This window comes from Canis lupus, chromosome 23 (genome assembly GCF_011100685.1).
Source record: "Canis lupus familiaris isolate Mischka breed German Shepherd chromosome 23, alternate assembly UU_Cfam_GSD_1.0, whole genome shotgun sequence".
In the NCBI taxonomy this organism is placed as follows: Eukaryota; Metazoa; Chordata; class Mammalia; order Carnivora; family Canidae; genus Canis; species Canis lupus.
This window is the reverse complement of record NC_049244.1, coordinates 52,884,292-52,904,095: the sequence shown is the minus strand read 5'-3', so window position 1 is coordinate 52,904,095 and position 19,804 is coordinate 52,884,292. Positions and strand designations below refer to the sequence as shown.

At 52.2% G+C, this 19,804-nt stretch overlaps 2 long non-coding RNA genes across 2 annotated transcripts; one reads left to right on the top strand and one right to left on the bottom strand.

Moving 5' to 3' along the window:
- The first annotated feature begins 228 nt into the window (after positions 1-228).
- On the top strand, positions 229-5,728 carry LOC119877445. The gene is made up of 2 exons (XR_005377287.1): positions 229-4,058; positions 4,977-5,728. It is a non-coding gene; the product is annotated as an uncharacterized LOC119877445 (long non-coding RNA).
- Positions 4,221-18,330, bottom strand: LOC119877446. The gene is made up of 3 exons (XR_005377288.1): positions 17,916-18,330; positions 5,266-5,375; positions 4,221-5,066 (listed from the first exon to the last, which is right to left on the bottom strand). It is a non-coding gene; the product is annotated as an uncharacterized LOC119877446 (long non-coding RNA).
- Between the last annotated feature and the right edge of the window lie 1,474 nt (positions 18,331-19,804).

Genomic DNA, 19,804 nt, shown 5'->3' with positions numbered 1-19,804 from the left:
CCATCAGCTGCGGGGTTGGGCGGCTGCCAGCCCGATGACTCTTCCCCCAGATGCAAGAGGGCGAAGCACGAGGGTGTTACCAGGAACCGAGACCTGGATGGGCTTGCAGGGCTGGGCGCCCGGCCGAGTCACACCCAGGCAGTGGGCGCTTGCCAGCTTCAGGGCGAAGCCCTTGCCCCCGAGAGGCTGGGCAGGGCGGGCGGCTCTTTGCTTGCTGACTCTCTCGTCTCCGGGGCAACAGGCTGGAGCAGACTGGTCACCCGTGGGAATGCGCCTCCTGAGTCAGCGGGGCCTGCATGGCCCCGGGGCACGGCCCGGGTCTCCTGGGGGGCCCCTCACAGGCGCCTTTGATCACGGAGGACGCCCCTGCGCCATCAGGGGCTGAGGGCTGGAACCGCAGGCTGGAGGCGGCTTGTTCTGAGCCACATTAGGTCCCTGCAAAGTGTCAACTTTTAGGACTTTCCGTTGGGCTGCGGCTGTTGGTATAAAGCGTTTCGGGTACGGACGTTCCAGACCGTTAGTCAATCTACACGTGACCATCGGACAGAGGCCGGAGACGCCGGTTCCAGAATCCACTCCGATTTGCTGCATAGATTGGGACGGTCACTTGATCTGGAAAATCAAAATCACTGCTGCCCTACCTGTACCACCGGGCTGTGCTGAGACCCACGTGACACGGCACTAAACGGCAGGGAGCCGGTTGGCCTGCAGCTGGGCCTTAGCAGCCCGGCTCCTCCTGGTTGTTCTCCTGCTCGGGGGTGTCTGACCAGCCCAGCCTCGGGGGCGGGTGCGATTTTACTGAGAGAAATGGCTGGATTTCTGATCTCCGACAAACGGGAGGCACGCCCCGGGGAGCCCGCGCTGTGGGCCGCGGCATCCCGCCACCCCTGCCCCGTCTGGGGCCTCCCCCCATGTCCACCCTTGGTGGACTAGGCTCTCATTTCATCGGGGGCGGGGAGGGGGGTGAGGGCTTCCCTACCCAGGGCCTCCCAGTCTTCCATGGTGCAGTTAGCGAGCTCTTCCTCGCTGGGGGCTCCCGTTCGTGAGGGGCGCCGCCCGGTGCAGGGCCCTTGGGACGGTGAAGAGTTGCACCTATGGGACCAGAAGAGGAGCCGGAGGGCCCGGGAGGTCAAAGCCCCCGACGGTGAGGACCACAGTACGGCGCGGAGGGAGAAGGAGAGGGGATGACACCGGCCCAATGGTGCCTGTGCTGGACCCAGTCTCCTTCCCAAGGATTTTTGGCAGGAACAATGCAAACTTACGGCCGATTTACGGGGGTGGCCTGCATTCCCGTTCCTTGTGCATTGGCGTGTAGCCGCTGTTGCACCAGCTCAGGCTCCGGATGGCTACACAAGGGAAGACAGCCGCGAGGCCCGGTGCCCAGGAGCTCCGCACTCAGGTCCAAGCAGGGCAGGGCCCCAGGACATTGGCGGGGAGAGTGAACGTAAAGGGATGTGTCTCTGGAGCATGAGGCTGGTCTTGAGGACCTGACGTAGGGGAAGGGAGCCAAGTCCGGAACGTCCCCAGCTTTCCCTCCCTTCCCCTACTCTCCAGGGGAAGGCTTCGGCTCAGTATAGGAAAGAACTTTGTGTAAGTCGAGACACCTGGACGTGGCCAAGAAGCAGACACTGGCCAGTCGCAGGAAGGAGCCCGTGGCGGGGACGCAGACGCAGACGGGGGTTGCCTTGAATGCTCTCCGCCCAGGTCCCGGAGGCCCTGACGGAGCCCAAGGACGGGCTGCGCAGAGTCACGACCCCGAGCTAGCTGACGCCCGCTCCGCAGCACGCCCGGAGCTCCTCTGTCGTGAAAATACCCTTTAGGGCTGTTGTGCTGGATCTTTCTCAACAGCAATAAGCCTTTGAGGCTGTAAAGTTCCACTTCCCTCTGGTTTTGCTGGGAGGGCAAGATGGCCCACGTCTGTCATCCTGGTTTCTGACTAGCCCCCTTTTTTTTCATGATCCTTATTCCTTCTTTATTCTCAGTTTGTTGCTCTTGGCACAAGAATTTGTGTGGATGTGTTCATAGCAGTCACCCTCTGCCTTGAGAAGCATGTGGAATGTTTTAGGGATATTTTTATGAAGTCTTGGGCCATGTTTTTTATGGCTGGAAATTAACCAGAGAACTGCAAAAAAATACAGGCCCGCTTCCTTAGGCTTCAGGGCCTGAGGATGAGTCCTTCGCGCCTCCTACTCCCGTGTTCCCGTCTCTGGGCCAGGGGCGCTCCTTGGATCCGATCCTTCTTCCCTGATGGGATGCTGGGGTTCCCTGCAGCTCCGTGCTCTTCTTGCCCAGTCTCAGGCCCTCTTCTCACCTCCTAGATCTTGTCATTCTCCTTGACCCCCATCGCTTCAGTCCTTGCCTCGCCCCCACACCCCATATTCCTTCCATCAGAAATCCTCGCTCCTGCAGCTGAAGTTACCTGCTCATCACGGAGTTCACACATGCTTCCTGTAAGGACGCCTGGAGGTCACGGATACTGGGTGGGGTTGGGGTGTGGGCTTCGTTCATTCTGCGACGGTGTCAGCCGTTCGGGCTGCTGTTCCTCTTGAGAGATGAGCCCCCGATGTGGTGACCCCCGGGGAGCACCCTTCTGCTCAGCCGTGCTCGTAGAGTCTGGGTCTGTTTCCACATTTTAATCACTCTGATCATTCCTTTCAGGCTCCAAAGCAAAGACGTGTTTCCGGTGCGTTTCATTATGAGACTTAAAATGCTAAAGCCCGAGGTAAATGGTTTGAATCTCAAACATGATTCTGGGGAATTGTGTTTGTGGTGCTCTGACCCCACGGTAACCCAGCCAGTGTCGGGAGAGGCACCGAGGACAGGAGAACTGGGGTGACGGCTTCCTGCCTCCAGGCGCCCAGGGCCAGGCATGGAGACCGCCGCTGGGGTGGTAGGAACTGAATGGGGGGGGCTGTGGGGACACCGGGGGGGCCAGCGGGGATGGCCGTGGGGCTGAGAAGTGGGGTCTCAGGGCGTGGGGAAGTACAAGGGTCATCCTCGTCTAGGAAGACAGGAACAGCAAGAGGCGCTGCAGGGGGCCGTGAGAGGAGTGCTAGGTGTGGGCCCGGGAGCAGCTGGGTGGAGGTGGAGGGCCAGGGGCCGGCAGTGACGGGCAGACGGGAGGTCGGCTCCTTTCCTCTCGGGGCTTCTCACCAGGCACCACGTGCAGGTTGGGGGTGATGACAGTCTGACCTCGTCCCCCCGTCCTTCTATAGGGGCCCCGCCCACCGACTCCCTGTGAGATGCTCTGAAAGGTCTGTGTGAGTCTCTACGTTTCTGGCCCCAAAATGAAGGCCCAACAGGACAAGCGAGGGACGGGCCGCAAAAGATGCCGGTGGGGGATTTCACGATGATGTGGATGGGAGCGGCTTGAGTGTCTGTGACACCAGCAGGATGCAGGTTGGCGCTGCAGCCCGCCCCCCGCCCACGTGACAGGTGCCCAGCTGGCGTCCAGGCCACAGCTGACTGGACTCTGCGGTCACCCCCCACCTGCCCCAGCAGAACCCACGCTCTCTGGGGCATCCCCGCAGGACACGCGTGCCGCACGCAGGGCAGGAGGGGTGGGGGGGCTCACCGTCCCCTCACCACCAAACGTGGCCCTGGGTGCCACCCGTGGGCCGCTGCCGTGCTCCTGCCGCCTGCCAGCTTCCGTGGGCAGGTCCTTGTGCAACCCGTGTCATCCTCAGGGGCACAGGAAGCTCCTACGGACCCCCTGGCTTCCATCTCCCAGGGCAGAGTGGCCTGTGGTCCAGCCTTCCCTCCACGTTGGGCCTCAAGGCTTAGAGCCGTGTTCGTCTGACTGTTCTAGGTGGTTCTACAGACCCAAGACCTCCTGGTGGTCACAGCCGTGGGAGGAGGCAGAAGGAATGGGGCCAAGGAGCATAAGCCCTACGGCCCTCTGAGACCCTGCCTCTGCTAGTGCTCAGCGAGGGCAGGGGCAGGAAGGCCCACGGCCACCCCCGGCTGCTCCCTGCCCCGGGCCAAGGGACCAATCCGCCCGAGTCCATTCTGACGCCGCCGAGCTGTGTCCCCTAGACTTTGGGGGCCCCGTAGTTCAGGTCAGCCTCACCCCAGTTTGCCCGGAGAGGCCCCGGCTCGGATGTAGGCTTGTCCCGCCCTGATCCTAACAGACTCCCCCACTTTTTTTTTTTAATATTTATTTATTTATTTTTTATGATAGTCACAGAGAGAGAGAGAGAGGCAGAGACACAGGCAGAGGGAGAAGCAGGCTCCATGCACCGGGAGCCCGATGTGGGACTCGATCCCGGGTCTCCAGGATCACACCCTGGGCCAAAGGCAGGCGCCAAACCGCTGCGCCACCCAGGGATCCCCAGACTCCCCCACTTTTACCCTCGGAGGTGTCCTGGTGTGGGGACGACATGGTGGAGTCACCCTGACCGTTGCCCACGGCAGACCTCAGGGCCCAGCCCCCGGGCATGTCGGAGCCCAAGAGGGGTCACAGTCAGGCTCCTGCCCCTGCAACGTGGTCTCACGTCCCCTGACCCACCCCGGCCCTCTGACAACCTCTGATACCTGCCCGGGGGCCCCGAACCCCCTCCCCTGTGTCCAGGCCGGGACTCAGCCTGCGAGGGGGTGACAAATCCCCGCGCCCCTGAGAGCGAGGACTGGCGCCCCTCCCGGACGCGGGCTCGCGTGGTCTGCGGGGCGGGCTGCTGGTCGAACCTCCGCGACTGAAACGGCCACCTGCCCGCCGTCGGATGCTCTGAAGGAATTTGTGTTAGAGAACATCGAGAAACCATTCTCATTTAGGGGATGAAAGACATGAAAGGAAAAAGGCCAAGTGGGCAAGGCCGGGAACCAAGTCGCTGATGAATTGGGGAGATTATAGGATTTATGGAGAAAAATGAAAGAATAAGAAATTTTCTTGAGTCTTTCGAAGGGGCAATTAATGGCCTATAGGATTTGATTTCAACTTTTGTTCGCTTTTTTCTTTCTCTTGGCTACTTTGTGGACAGATTCATCTTTGAAACGTCCGATGCTTGGCTTTCCAAGGTTCTTCGGCCAGAGACTCAAAGTGGAGAAGCGACCACTTCTTAAAAGAAATGCTAAAAAACAAAAAAACAAAAAAAAAAAGAAATGGTTTCCTTTTTATTTAACAAAGTAAACGGGGAGAAGAAGCATCTTTAATATTTGCAAAAGCCTCAAAAAAATTTCACCAGCTAGAGACACAAAAGGAAACGAGTCGTCAGGCCTGGGGAACCTCTCCTCGATTATGGGACGTTTTCAGATTTAAATCCTACATACCTGAGTTTTATCTGGTTGCAGATGTCCCAAACAATAGGGTTTCCGGTTTCTTCATGGATATTTTGTTTAATGTTCTTAAAGAAGTCTGGGACGGACTCTTGACACCCTGTCTTTTTGTCCAAAAAAAAAAAAAAAAAAAGTAAAAGTATTTTGTCTTTAACGTTTTTAAAAATCGCTCAAGTTACCAGAAACTGATATAACACTGTATGTTAATTATACTTGAATTGAAACAAGCTCTGATTCAATTTTAAAAAGGATTCCCATTATAGATCTCAAAAATTAACTGCTTTTTTTTGGATAACCACGTTGGCATCCCCCCACCCCCACCCCCCGGCTGCATAGCCTTGCTTTGCCTTTTTGTGAGCATATGCAAGAAATGTTTTTTCTTGTAATTCTTTTGAAAGTGTTAATTCTGTCTTTAATACTGTCACTGGGCTTCTGTTGAATATATGTGTTTACCGCAGTTTTGTTTTGTTTTGTTTTGTTTTTTTAATTGGCCTAAACACCATTGTTTCTAGCTTATCTGCCTATTGTAGAGTCTTTGTGATGATTTTCTCTGGTCAAACCAAAGCAAATCCAAAAATACACAACAAAACCATCCCTGTGGTTCTCAGGAGATACCTGAAGGCATTTCCTCCTGGTTTTTTTGTTTTTTTGTTTTTTTCTTTAAATATACCTATTTTCTTGAAACATACCTACACACATTTATATCATATATACACCTAATAGGTGCGTGTATATACGTCCACATTTCATTTCCAACTCTGTTTCGAAGACACCTCAACCCCATCACGTCCATCTTAACTGAAAAATGAAAGAAATACTCGCACCTGCGCAGGAAATCGAAGCTTGAGTCCACAAGCCCCACCTTGTTTCCTTGATTGTAATTTTAAGAGAGAAGGCCATTTAATTAAAAAAAAATTCTTCTTTTCTCTCTTTTCTCCGCGGGCCCTGCCCCCACCCCTGCGATTGTCTCCTGGGCCCAGGAAGTTTATATGTCAACAGAAGCCGTAATCAGACCCCTGACCTCCCCTGGGCTTTCAACCCAGTGTTTCCACAGAGGGATTAACCCCAAATACCAACTTGCTCTCAGAGGCAAAATTGTTCCCGAGGCGGGCATCACCAAAGGGTTTTCTTCTCTGGGGCTTTCGCATTCACCCTGCAAATAAGGTCTCCTCAAAGGGAGGCTTAGAGGCCGTGCCGGGAGCAAATCGCCGGGCAGGCTGAGCTCGGGGCTCGCCGGGCCTGTGGGTCCTCCTCTGCCAGCCAGTGGTCGTTGCCTAGACCCTCGGTGCCCGGGGCTGGGGGGGGTGTCGCCTGGTCAACCCGAGTGTGCCTGGGCAGGAGCTGCCGCCCAGGGTGGGCCTGGGCCGCAGGGGACCTGCCCGGGGCAGCCTGTGGGCAGAGCCCCCGGGAACGCAGGCCAGTCCTGGTGCATGGGTCGCCACCACAGGTACCAGGATGTCCCCGGGGTGGGGGGGGGCAGGCCAGGCGTCGGGCCTGAGGCCCCAGCGGAGTCCCCGGGCCCCCGCGTGGACGGGACAGGGGCTCCCTCTCCCTCTCCCCTCAGCGCCTCGCCCAGACACAAAGCGTCTTTATCTTAGAGGCCCCAAAACCTCTCCCGTTATGGGGGGGCCGAGGAAGCTGCTTAGGGCCCCTGGCAGCCGTGGAAAGTGTGATGCCGCGGGGGCACCCAGACAGAAAATTAAAAATCTAATAAAGTCCTCAGTGTGGGGGCGCTGGCATCAGGACAGCTCTGCCTCTGCAGACACCTAATAAAGAGACATTCCGGGACGCTCCCGCACGAGGGGAGCCCGCGGTCCCGGAGCGCAGTGCCATGGAAACGTCGCAGTCACTCGCCCCGCCTGGGGAGGGGGGGCCAGCCCTCTCCCCTCGGCTCCCTCGCCAGGAAGATGACAGGGTGCCTGGGACCTAAGGGAAGACAGCGGGGGAGGGAGGGGGCGGAGGGGCCGATCCAGGAGCCCGGGTGCAAAGCTCACCCTCCTGGGCCCAATGAGCAGGGGGCCTAGGCCTGAGGGGACGCGACGGTCACCTGGGAGTCACCTCGGGGCGCTGCACTGGCCCTGGGAGGGTCCGTCTACAGGCAGCAGGGGAAGGGGCTGGGGGGCCGACTGTTGTCTCACAAGCCAGCTCCCCCACCGCAGGTGAGCTCGTTGGGGACCCGAGATTCTCGGGGTGTCGAGGGAGACCTTGGGTTTAAGGGACACTATTTTCACTCCCGAGTCGGGTTGTGTGTACCTGAAGGGGAAGATGGTGAGCGCTGGCCGCGCGGGGAGCTGGTGGCCGCCGCTGGGAGCTGGTGGCCGCAGGCTTGTCACGGGGGCAAGGCCAGCGGAGCAGCCTCCATGGGACGGGCCAAGTGGGACAAGCCAGGCAGGGTCACATAATGCCGCGTGATCTCACTCATCTCTGGAACCTTCAGGCCTCAAACTCCCAGCGACCAAGAGCAGATTCCTGGCTGCGGGGGGGGACGAGCGGAAAAACCCAGGGAGGGAAGATGTGAACAGAAAGCGCTGGCTCGTCCGGGGCTGGGGGCTCGGGGACAGCGGGGACGGCGGGGCCGCGTGGGGGGCCTCGAGGGGTCCCGCACCGGCTCCCCGGGCCTCCTCGTGGTGCCCCCTGCGGGTGCCTCTGACCCTGGGCCCGGCCTCCGGGGGCGTCGGGTGGGAAGCCACCTCCGCGGCCCTTCCCCTGCCCCTGCCCCTGCCCCTGCCCCTTCCCCTGCCCCTGCCCCTGCCCCTGCCCCTTCCCCGCAGTGGCTCCCCGGGCTTGGAAGTTGGCCTCCTGCCTCCCTGTGTCACAAACACTGTTTTTCTTCTGGCTTTTCATGCAGTTGTGGCTTGGCACGGACCGAGCGGCGGCCCCGGGTGTGATGCAGGGGAGGCTGCTGGTTATGCAAGTCAATGGAATATGGGCTTTGAACTTCTTAAATCCAGAAACTCTCTCTTGGTCTTTTCTGTTACTTGGGGATTTTTTTTTTCTTTAAAAAAAAAAAATAAAGCGAGAGAGAGAGAGAGAGAAAGAGAGGTTTTCTCCTATGAGAATGGCGTCACCCTTAAGAAAACCGCGGCCACCAGGGGTAGGCATGGGCTGGCTCCCGGCGGGTAAAGCTCTCTGAGGCAACCTGGGAAGTTCTGATTTATTCTGGAAGGATCCAGACCGGCGCTTCTCAAATTTCAAAGAGCCTCAGGATCCCTTGAGGGGCTTGTTAAATCCAGGTCTGATTTCATCCGGTGGGGCAGGGCCTGGGTTTCTGCATTTCCAGCGAGCTCTCGGGAGCTGCTGCCGCGACTGCTGGCCCGTGGCCCATCCTCCAGGCCCTCCCTGGGCTCCTGCAAAAAACCCCGGGTGGCACAGGCCAGGGGCTACCGCAGCCAGGCCCTCCTTAGGGGGCTCTGCGGGGCTCCAGGTCCAGCCGAAGCCCAGAATAAACCCCAAGGGCAACAGCTGACGTGGAGAGCCCTGTCCCTCGGGAAGGTCAGTGTGCCTGCTGGCTGAGAATCAGTCTCATGCAGGTTTTTCCTTTTGCCTCTTGACACTTGAGTAGGTTTTCCCCCCCCCCCTTTCTGTTTCCAGCATTAGGAGAAGAAAAATTGGACAGTGGGGTGAGGAAGAACAATGCATCCATTAGAAAGCTGCATATAGGATTTAAGGAGCCCCATCCTCTGGCTCATTGCATCATATTCCTTAGCAAGTCTAGAGCAAGAGTTTCAGCTAAATAAAGAAATGTAAATCATTTAATGCACCTTTCTTAATTGAGCCGCACGCCAGGGGCACCTTCCTAATGGCATTATGGCACCAATTACCTCATTAGGAGAGAAGAGCTGCTTTTATGACAGGTTTTAGAAATTAAACCAGCCAAGGGATGTCCTTCAGGAGGACCCGTTCTGGGCTGAGCTGAGCAATGAGCGGGGCCCGGAAGGGCACACAAGGGCCTGGGGACCCAAGGCTGGAGGATGACCCCTGCCCAGTTTGACCCCAGGCCGGAGGACAAGATCTGGATTCACTCATCACGTGTTCACTGCTCATGAATGTAAACCTCAGTGGCCCCCCTGCTTTGGAGGAACTTGGGTTCTAGGGCCCCACCCTGAGATCCTGACCCAGGAGCCAAACCCCACTTGTAATAAGGTCCCTGGGCGGGAAGCTGGCAGATGCTATCTCTTTTGTAGAAATTGTAGAGCGGGTCCCAGCGACTTCACCCAAAACCCAGGTGGGTGTACGCAGTTTCCGCATCCTCTGGGGCTTTCATCCTTCCAAAGGACACGTAAGACCAGGAACACAGCCATTTCTCCCGCTCCCTCCCCGCCTGTCCGGCATCCCTCGGTTGGCCGGGGTGGTCGTGGCGCAGGGCAAACTGGGCGCGACTATTAGTCTGGATGCTTGCTTGCTGTGCGACATCGGGCAGGTCACTGTGCCCTCGGGGCCACGGTTTCTTCAACTCAAAAACGGGAATGGCCAAGTGGGAATCGTAAATCGCGTGGACACGTTATTGATCAAGACGCCGACGGTCTTTTGGCAGCTGAGTTGTCCTCTCTGAAAAGGGGGGATGTTGCACTCAAGGATTTGGTGAGTCTGAGTAGCAAGCGGGCTGCTCTTTCTAGTAGCTTTACATGTTTTCCTTCCCTGTGGTAACAAGAACTTGAACGTCCAGATTTTTATGTAAATATTGAATTTATAGCAATGGTTTTGTAGAGAGTTCCAGTTTCCTGGGTTGATGATTAATGTGGTTTTCTCGGAGTGCGTTATGTCTTCCCCTTCTAGTCCTATTAACTGCACGAAGGTGAAAGGCTGTTGCTGCTTTTCCGTCGTCGATCGACATGGAGCGGGGAGCAGATGCAATCTGGGTTACCCCACAGGGCGGAGGAAGCACAGCTGCCGATAGATGTGTAGGGAGGCAAAATTTGGCTTCAAAATGGAGATTTCCTGATAACTGGAACCACTTCCCTGATCCAAAACCTTCGTGGGCCTTACGTTGCTATGACGTCATGCACAGAATTCTCTGCCGGGTTTCCCAGGTCTCCATCATCCGGCTTCTGTGGGCTTTGCTAATCCTGCATCTTCCCCACCAGTAACCCAAATCATGGTTTTAATTGACTTTGGTGAGAGTCCCTCTCCAATCCACATTTCCAGCCAGATCCTGTTCTACGTTTCCCACAGCCTCCGAAGCACCTCCAACGGCCTATCTTATGGTTATAGCACATTCGAAATGTGCTCGTGTCCACCTGTTCAACTTTCCCTTAACCTTGCTCCTCTCCGATCTCCCTCGTTTCTGTTTGTGGAAGCAGGATCCAGCCCTAGGAACCAAAACTCCTTGTTCTATCATCTGATCTTTTACGAGGACTCGTTGCTTTTTGAAGCATCTCAGAGTTTTAACAGTTACGAGAAATCTTTTCCAGGTCTTTTTTATTTTTTTTATTTATGATAGTCACAGAGAGAGAGAGAGAGGCAGAGACACAGGCAGAGAGAGAAGCAGGCTCCATGCACCGGGAGCCCGATGTGGGATTTGATCCCAGGGTCTCCAGGATCGCGCCCTGGGCCAAAGGCAGACGCCAAACCACTGCGCCACCCAGGGATCCCTCTTTTCCAGGTCTCATAGCCCACATCATTTCTTCTTCCTCTAAACCAGCAATGGAAACTTCTCTAGACCTTATGGCTCTGGAGTTTTGCTAAATCTCCCACGTAGAGAGTGACCTCTCTCTCTCATATGTCTCTGCATCTGCAGCACATAGGCAGGTGGGGTTTATAGACAACGTAGGCCAAGTGTAAATGTGCGTGCGTGATGCCAAAGAAGCTTGCGCGTGGCCTGCTTTCATTAAGGAAATACAGCTTCTAGAATGAGCAAAGTTCTAGTCCTGAAGTCCTGATCAACTCTACGCTGAGTGCAACACACCTCAGGTGCTTCCTAAGTCAGGGTCGTATTATTATTGACGCATATTTCCTTTCTGAGCAAAGGCATGATCTTCGAGTTTCCTGTTACTATTGCATTTTTATCAATTTTCCTCTGGATCTCTAGGAATTCTTATTTATTTTTGTTTTGTATAACGTGGCATAAGAAGGTTCGTGACAATTACGTTTTCTTTCTGAGTTGCTCACTTTGTCAGTATTTATCTAAATTTCACTGTTCTACTTGGATGGAAAAATTGTGATCCTGATTTCTTTTTGATGGTGTGTTTATATGAATGATGTGTTTGCCAGCTTATCCTTCCTTCGTCTGATACTTTCCTTTGTTTGCTCTAGGTGAATAGCATATTGGTAGGTTTAGTTTTTCAAATATAGGAGTTTAAGCCATTTATATTTATTGTCATGGTTACTATGTGAGTTTTTACTTTAGTCAGGTTGCTTATGATTTCGTTTTTTTAAACTACTTTGTGCTCTTTTCTTAAATTTTTTTTTTTTTTGCTATGTTTGTTTTTCCTTTTTTCTGTAATAGAGACTGTATGGGTCCTATTTTAAAATTCTATTTGAATTGCTTTGATAATTTAAAACATATCTGAGGGAAACTATACTTTTCTAATTACTGATTTTTTTTTTAAAAAATGCTACCTATCAACGGTCTCCTACGTCAGGTTAAGAAACAAACACACTGTTACTTTCCTCTTCTACCCTATTTCACTCAGTTTCTTATTTTATTTATTTAATCTGGGATTCTGGATCTAGGTATTGCTTTTTTTTTTCTTAGCATATTGTTTTATAAAAATTTTCAAACTACAGAAAAGTTGGAAGAATTCTAGTGAACACTCATATACAGCATCTCATTTCCACTATTGCTGTTCTACTTTGCTTGCTTTATCGTGTATCTATCCATTCAGCCCATCTTTTTTAAAAAAAATGCATTTGGAAGTAAGTTGAAGATGTCACTGTACATCCCCCTAAATCTTCAGTGCAAATATCATTAAGCAGAGTTTAATTGCTTGCAGTTTTTCCCCCTTTGAGGTGAAATTTATGAATAATAAAAGGCACAAAACTTAAGTGTGTATTTGTTGATTTTTTTTAATGTATTTATTCATGAAAGCCACAGAGAGAGAGAGGCAGAGACACAGGCAGAGGGAGAAGCAGGCTCCATGCAGAGAGCCCGACGCGGGACTCGATCCCAGGACCCCGGGTTCACACCCTGAGCCGAAGGCAGCGCTCAACCACTGAGCCACCCAGGGGCCCTCCTACATTTCCTGTAAACATGAATGACAACTTGGATGAGTTCAGAATTCTTGACTGCTAACTTTTATACTCAAAACTATATGTATGTCACTATTGTCATCCCATGTTAGTTATAGGACTAAGCAGGCTAGCTCCTGCTTTTTATTTTTTTTCTTGCCTGGATAATTGTGAAATTCTTCTGTTGTTCCTGGACTTGAATATATCTCATAGTTGAAGTCTTTGAGGTAATTTTGTGGGTACTCAGTGAGGTCTTTTTATCTGCAAATATGCATGTTTTACTCAGTTATGGTAGAGGTTGGTTGTGGTTCCCCCAATCCATAATCTCCTTATGTATATAATTCTTGATTTTCATATGGACACATGGCTGCTTGGAATAAAAACTATATTTCCCAGACTCTTTTAATTTTGGTGTTGCATTTCTGTCACAGGAGGCTGATGGATCCTTATGGATAGATGAGCTCAGGAAAGTTTTCTTCTTTTATATTTTTGGTTATTTTGTTTGTTTTATTTATTCTGATTCTGTTCTGTGTCTCTTTCTTTCCCCAGGAACATCTCTGATCTGTGCTTTCTGTATTAGATGTTCTTTAGGTATGACAATTTTTCTCTCATTATTTCAATCCTCCTGTCTTTTTCTTCCTCATTCCATGGCAGTTCTTCAAATTTCTTTACCACTGACTTTGACTTCTTGCCGTGCCCATTCTCTTCTTTAATGCTTTAAAAAGAGTTTTTGAGTGGTGCCTGAATGACTCAGTCAGTTAAACATCTTCTTTCTGCCCAGGTCATGAGCCCAGGGTCCTGGGATCTAGCCCCGTGCCAGGCTCCCTGCTCAGTGGGGAGTCTACTTCTCCTTCTCCTGCTGCTTGCCCTCCTGCTTGTACTCTCTTGCTTTCTCTCTCTCTTAAATAAATAAAAATGTTTAGATCTTATTATTTTTTAAAGATTTTATTTATTTATTTGAGAGAGAGAGAGAGAGAGAGAGAGAGCAAACAACAGATAGTGACAGAGAGCATGAGCAGGAAGGAGAGGGAGAAGCAGGCTCCCCGCTGAGTAGGGAGGCTGACCCCAGTCTCCATCCCAGGACCCTGGGATCATGACCTGAGCTGAAGGCAGATGTTTAACGGACAGAACCACCCAAGTGCCTCTTCTTTATTGCTTTTAATGAAAATTTTAATTAGCTATGGTTTTTTTTAAGTGTCTTTTATGCTGTTGTAAATTTTGCCTCCTCTGGGCCAGCACCTTTGTCATTAGTGCCTCTGACCCTTAAAAATTCACAATTGCAAGGGGACCAGTCATGCACCATGCAGGGTGGGGATCTCATAGTGTCCTTGCCATTTACTTCTTATAAGCACTGCTGTTTCTCAGGAGGTGAGATTGTGAGATGCCCCTTCACCTGGACCCACCTGGACCATGTTGGACAGGACGGCACCACACTTTTCACCACATGGAAGGCATATTGTCCTGTACTTATACTCCCTTTCCCTAAAGTTTTTTCTTCTATATTCCTCTCTGGGTTGTTTCAGTGAGGACCTAGTGGAAGAAGTTAAACAGTTAACTCTAATGCTTCTTCACCCAGGAATTTGTAAAAGATATCTTTTAAAGTTTATCATATTGTGGGAGTGTATATTGTAGCCTAGACATTTGTTAAAAACAGCCCTTGGGGTGCCTGGGTGGCTCAGTCGCTTAAGGATCTGCCTTTGGTTCAGGTCATGATCCTGGGGTCTTGGGATCGAGCCCCATGTTGGGCTCCCTGCTTAGCAGAGAGTCTGCTTCTCTCTCTTCCTCTGCTGTCCCTGCTTGTGCTCTCTCTCTCTCTCTCTGTCTCTCTCTCATTGTCTCTCAAATAAATACATAAAATCTTAAAAAAAAAAATCCCAAACAAACAAAAAAAAGCTCAGCCCTTGTCTTTGTGGCAGAGAGGCAGAGAGTGAAGAGCACAGGACTTAGAGTCAGCACATGTATGCATGGGCCCAGACTCAGTTACCTATACGCCATATGGTCCTGGTCATATCCTCTTCGGTTTGCTCATCTGTACAATGAGATTGGGTTGAATGAGATCAAGTATTTGAAAGCATTTTTAAGTTCTTAAAAGCTAAAAAAATGTCAGAAATGGTAGTCTTTCTTCTGGTGTTCTTTCTCTTTTTGCATCTCATAGGCTGGTATTCAGTAAGTCCTTGTTGGTCAGTTATTTGGAATGAATGTCCAGAATATGGTGACAAGGGCCTAAGGAGGCAAACAAGAGTGAGAGAATAATTGAACACAGTCTTCTGCCTGTTTTGATATTTATGTATGTACGCTTTCTTTGAGCCTCTCCTGTTTTCTGCCTAGAAAGTGCTGGATTTTAGCAACCACCTTCATACCTTCTTTCTGGTCCCTCCTTCTAACCTTCACTCTCTGTTCCCCCAACATTCAAAATGTATTGTAAAAAGGTGTTCTTCTAAAGACTTTTTTAAATAAATGCAATTATCTACAGCTCAGTATCACTTTTAACGTTGTCCCGTGATACTTTCTGGAGGCTGCAAAATATATTTAATTTCCAAACATTCTTGGAAGTCATCCAGTAAATGCAGGCAGGGAGGGAATGGCCAGGGTACAGTGTGCTGGGGGATCGTACCATGAGTTGGCTAGTCTCATTTATTATAGGCAATCCAGCAGGTGCGTAAATAACTCCTACTGGGAGGTTTTCCGCTCAGCTTCCCAAAATGGCTCTGTTTCAACATCCAGCGGTGACGCTGTATTCTCAGAATTGGATTAGCTAAGCACTGGGCAAGGTAAAATCTACTAGAATGATCCAAAGGAAAGGTTTGCTTCTCCATCAACAGCATTCGCATGAAACAGGCTTTTGTGCATTAAAAATGGTAGGATTCATCAGCTAGTTGAAAAATACAGTTGTTTGAAGTTCTTTGAAATGTACAGATAGACACTTTATGTTAGAGAGTTCCATCCTCTACGTGTGGTTTCTGAGTGCTCACTGCGTGTACGACCCTGTGCTGGGTGCTAGAGAGGATAAAGACATGAGTGAGACCACACCTTGGCTTTGGGGGTTCACACGCTGGTTGGGAGACAGAGGCAAATATATCATCTTATCACAGGACAGATTTGAGAAATCAGAAATGCAAGCAAAATGCTGTGGAATTAGAAAGAAAAGCTTGGAGGTGCCTCCTGGTAGGAGGGGAATTCAAAGCAGGCATCCTTGCATCCGTTTATTGCGCAATTATTGAATGCCAAGCTGGTTTTATGGACTGTACCATGAACACATAGAGGGTCAGTTTTAGTCGTTTAATCATTTACAAAGAATAAAGTTCAACAGGCAGAAAGGGGAAGGGAGGGCATCACAGAGGGCAGGAGTAGAGTTGAGGCCTTGAAGCCCTTGAGGCCTTGGCAAAGCCCAAGGAACGGGGAGGCGTCAGGCGTGGCTCTGAGCTGGGGGAAGGGTATGGGGGTGGGGGTGGGGGTGGGGGATGGAGTGAAGGGGAGGCAGAAACGTAGATCAGAGCAAAATTTTGGAGGGCTCTGAATGCCCAGTAGAGGAGCGGTGAATTTTACTCTTAAATCCCATTTTCATAAATGGAGTTATTCTCAGTTTGCCAGGACTGTTCCCTTTGAGGTGTGGCAGTCGGAAGTCCACTGACTTGGAATCAGACCAATATTTGAATCTGAGCTATTGTCCTTCATCAGTCACGTAACCTTTCATCTGTGAAAACGGGGTTTGTTCAGATTAAGTGAGAAGAGACAGGGGCAGGCAGCAGGGACGTTGCCCACCTCAGTAAAGGCTGCCTGCTTCTCCTTCCCTGCCTCCCTCTCCCTCTCCCTCTTCTCCTCTCCTCTTCCCACAGGAGGGCTTTGATGAAGAAGACATTTCATTAACATCACTGAGTCTCCAGCTTGGTTGCTAAGTTTTTTTCTCAACTTTATCCCAGTGGTTCTCAAACCTGAGTGAGCTTCAGCATCCTCTGGAGGACTTGTTAAAACACAGGTTGTTGGGCCCTGCCACAGAATTTCTGATTGAGCAGGTCCAGGGTGGAGCCAGACACTTTTCTTTTTTCTTTTCTTTCCTTTCTTTTCTTTCTTTTCTTTTCTTTTCTTTTCTTCTTTTCTTTCTTCTTTTTTCTTTTCTTTCTTTCTTTCTTTCTTTCTTTTCTTTTCTTTCTTTTCTTTCTTTTTTCTTTTCTTTTCTTTTCTTTCTTTTCTTTTCTTTTTTTCTTTTTTATTTTCTTTCCTTTTCTTTCTTTTCTTTTTTCTTTCTTTCTTTTTTCTTTTCTTTTCTTTCTTTTTTCTTTTCTTTCTTTTCTTTTTTCTTTTCTTTCCTTTTTCTTTTCTTTCCTTGCTTCCTTCCTTCCTTTCTTTTTTTTTTTTTAGAGAGAGAGTGGTGCGCGTGCTTGTGTGCATGAGCAGGGAGTGAGGGGCAGAGGGAGAGGGAGAGAACCCCAAGAAGACTACACTGAGCATAGAGCAGAATACGGGGCTCAATACCAACACCCGAGCCAAACCCAAGAGTTGGATGCTGAACCAGCTGAGCCACCCAGGTGCATTCCTACCAAGTTTCCAGGTGCTGCTGATGCTGTTACACCTTGAGGAGCTCGGCTTTATCTGCTTTACCATGAGGCAGACTCTATTGGGTGCTCGTCCACCTGCCCCCTTCCTCCCTGCTGAGTTGATCTGTTGTCACAAAGAGACTCTTGGCTGTGTCTCTACCTCAGTGCCAGGAGATGTAGGATGACAGGGCTCCATCAGTCATGGAAACGCCAGCTCCCTTGGCCACTGACTAACCTGAAGGTGGGCCGGTGCCCCACAGCGTCCAGAGATGCGAGGACGAATGGGCCGAGAAAGACTCACAAGGAGAAGGGCGTCCGCCCGTTGCCTGTTCTTCCCGAATGTGCACACGTGGGGAAGCTCCAGGAGTCACCTTGTGACCAAGAGAAGACGAGCCCCGTGAGGCAGAGAACCGGCATGGCAACGATGTCAAGACAGAAATACAGAAAGGACCTGGGTGACCTAAGGCGTCACTGCGGTTCATGCCTCGCGCTGCCCACCGGACTCATTCTTCTGTGGGAGAAAGACACTCTTGCTCGTTGAACGCACCGCAACGATTTGTTGTTACTTGCAGCCAGACACACTCTTAACTGATACAACCTACTACCATCCTGTGACATTGGGGGTCAAGGTGATGTCGACCTCATATGATTGAGAAGACGCCGAGGCTCAGAAAAATGCAGATCACCTCTAGCGGGATGGCTTAGATTCCCACTCACGCTTCCTGGTTACACGTCGGTGGCTTCCCAGAGGCCTATAGCGCCAACCGTCCTGACTACATCTTCCGACTAATACACGTGTTCTTCTGTTATCCCTTCTATTAAGGAGGAAGGAACTGAGAAGCCCCTGTGTGCCCTGAGCCCTCCCCGGACCTCTGCTGTCGGCCGCCTGGCTTCTGATTGTCATCACGAATTATTCGGCCGACTCATTCAGCCCACACTTACCGAGCGGAGTTCATCCGGGTTGGCACCGACTCACGGCTTGGCGCTTCGGAGAAGGTAGAGATTATTAAGCACAGGACTCTGTCAGCGGGGTTCAGCACGTGGAAATAAAATGTGCACAGAGAGGTGAACTATATACAACACGGCAAGCAAGTGCGACGGGAAAAGAGCGGATAGGAAAGCAAAGGGGAGACAGGACGCAGAAGGCCGTGCGTGGGATGTCCCGTACCCTGGCTCGCTAGAGGTCTGGGGGATCTGGGCTGGACCGAGTCAGTGGCTGCGGGATAAGATACGGAGGAAACTTTTAACTCTGTGCTTGAGGGGCCAACGAACCCACCTCGGGGAGGGGGGCTTCTCAGGCAGGTCAAACCCCGTCCTGATGGCATGGGTGACCCCCAGCGCCGGATTTGTTGGGATCAACGGCTCGGGTGAAGTGCTCTGCACCTTTGCAGGGACGGGGTGAGCATGTCCTCCCGGGGGACGGACGGAGCACCGCCAAGTTGTCAGGCGCGTCCGTGGCCGGGTGCCTGCACACCCCCCACTCAGGGAGCTGGAGAGATGCGTTTCCACGGTGCTGCCTCTTGGGTGACAGCACAGGGGGACCCGAGGGGGCCCAGGGGCGGGGACCGCACAGCGAGAGCTCTCCAGCCCCGGCGACCGTCCCGACGACGCGCAACGTGCTCCCCGCCCGAGTTACGAGCAGCTGAGTTGAATTAAAAAACAGTCCCTCCTTTGCCGCGACCCGGCCTGCCAAATTCTCAGCTGGCGTGAGTTTTTATAGCTCCGTTATAAACCCCAAAAAGTGAGGCGTATAATGGAAACAGTGACATAACTCGAGCTCCTAGGAGCGGCTTGTGCCGCCCTAATTACCCTTACGTTCCCTGGCCCCGGCCTGGCGCTCCCCTCCCGCGGCCACCCGGCCTGAGCGTCCAGCGGCCGGAGGTCTGCTGGGAATAATGGGACAGTGTCTGCTGCTGGGAAGCCCCCTGTTCCATACGTAGCGCCCCTCCCTCTCCCCTTCCTTCCCTTGTTCTCCCCCCGCACCGCCTCCCCCAGCAACGCCCTCCCCCCAAAAAAGGCAGAACAGTTCAGTTGGTTGTAAAAATTAATGAGTTCAGATACAGACTTGCCTTATTCCGGTCCAGCTGCGTAACCAGGGCGATTCCGACCAGCATCCTAGACGCTGACATCAGCTCCACACCCCGGTACAATGCTGCTCTGTTTGATCTCAGAAACACATCAGGCTCCTGGGCTTTATGCATCCTGCTTCCTCCCCACGGGGACTCATTCCTTACCCACCGGGAGAGCTCCTCCCGGCTGCTCTCCCCGGGGCCGCCCGTTCCAGGCGCGGCCACCGCAGCTGACTCGGCTCCTACCAGCCGGACACTTTGATCCCATTCTCCTGGGGCTCTGGGAGGGTCCCCACCTCCAGGCGCTGACAACCCGGGAGGACGAGGGCGGTAATGACTTCACCACTTAGCACTTGCATGGCCCCTCCCGCCCGCGCGTGCATGCCCGTGCTCCGTGCTCGTGTTGCGGGGGCCGGGACCACCCCGCCCAGAGGAGGGGGTGCCCCCACTTCCCGGGTGAGGGCAGGAGAGCTGGGGCGGCAAAACCAGCAATGGGTCACAAGGTCCTTGACCCCTGGGCTCATTCCTTGGACCCGGGGTGTGTAGGTCCTGGTCGGGCACCAGGCGAGGTCAGCTTAGGCCCCGTTATGAGCAGAACTGGAGGGAAGCTCTACGGACCCGCTTTCCATTGGGCAGAAAGACGGAAGCAGTGACAAGGCCACCGTGGGCTCCTCAAAAAGTATATTACGGTGCTCTTTTTTTAAAAAATTTAATTTAATTTATTTATTCATGAGAGACCCGGAGAGAGAGGCAGCGACCCAG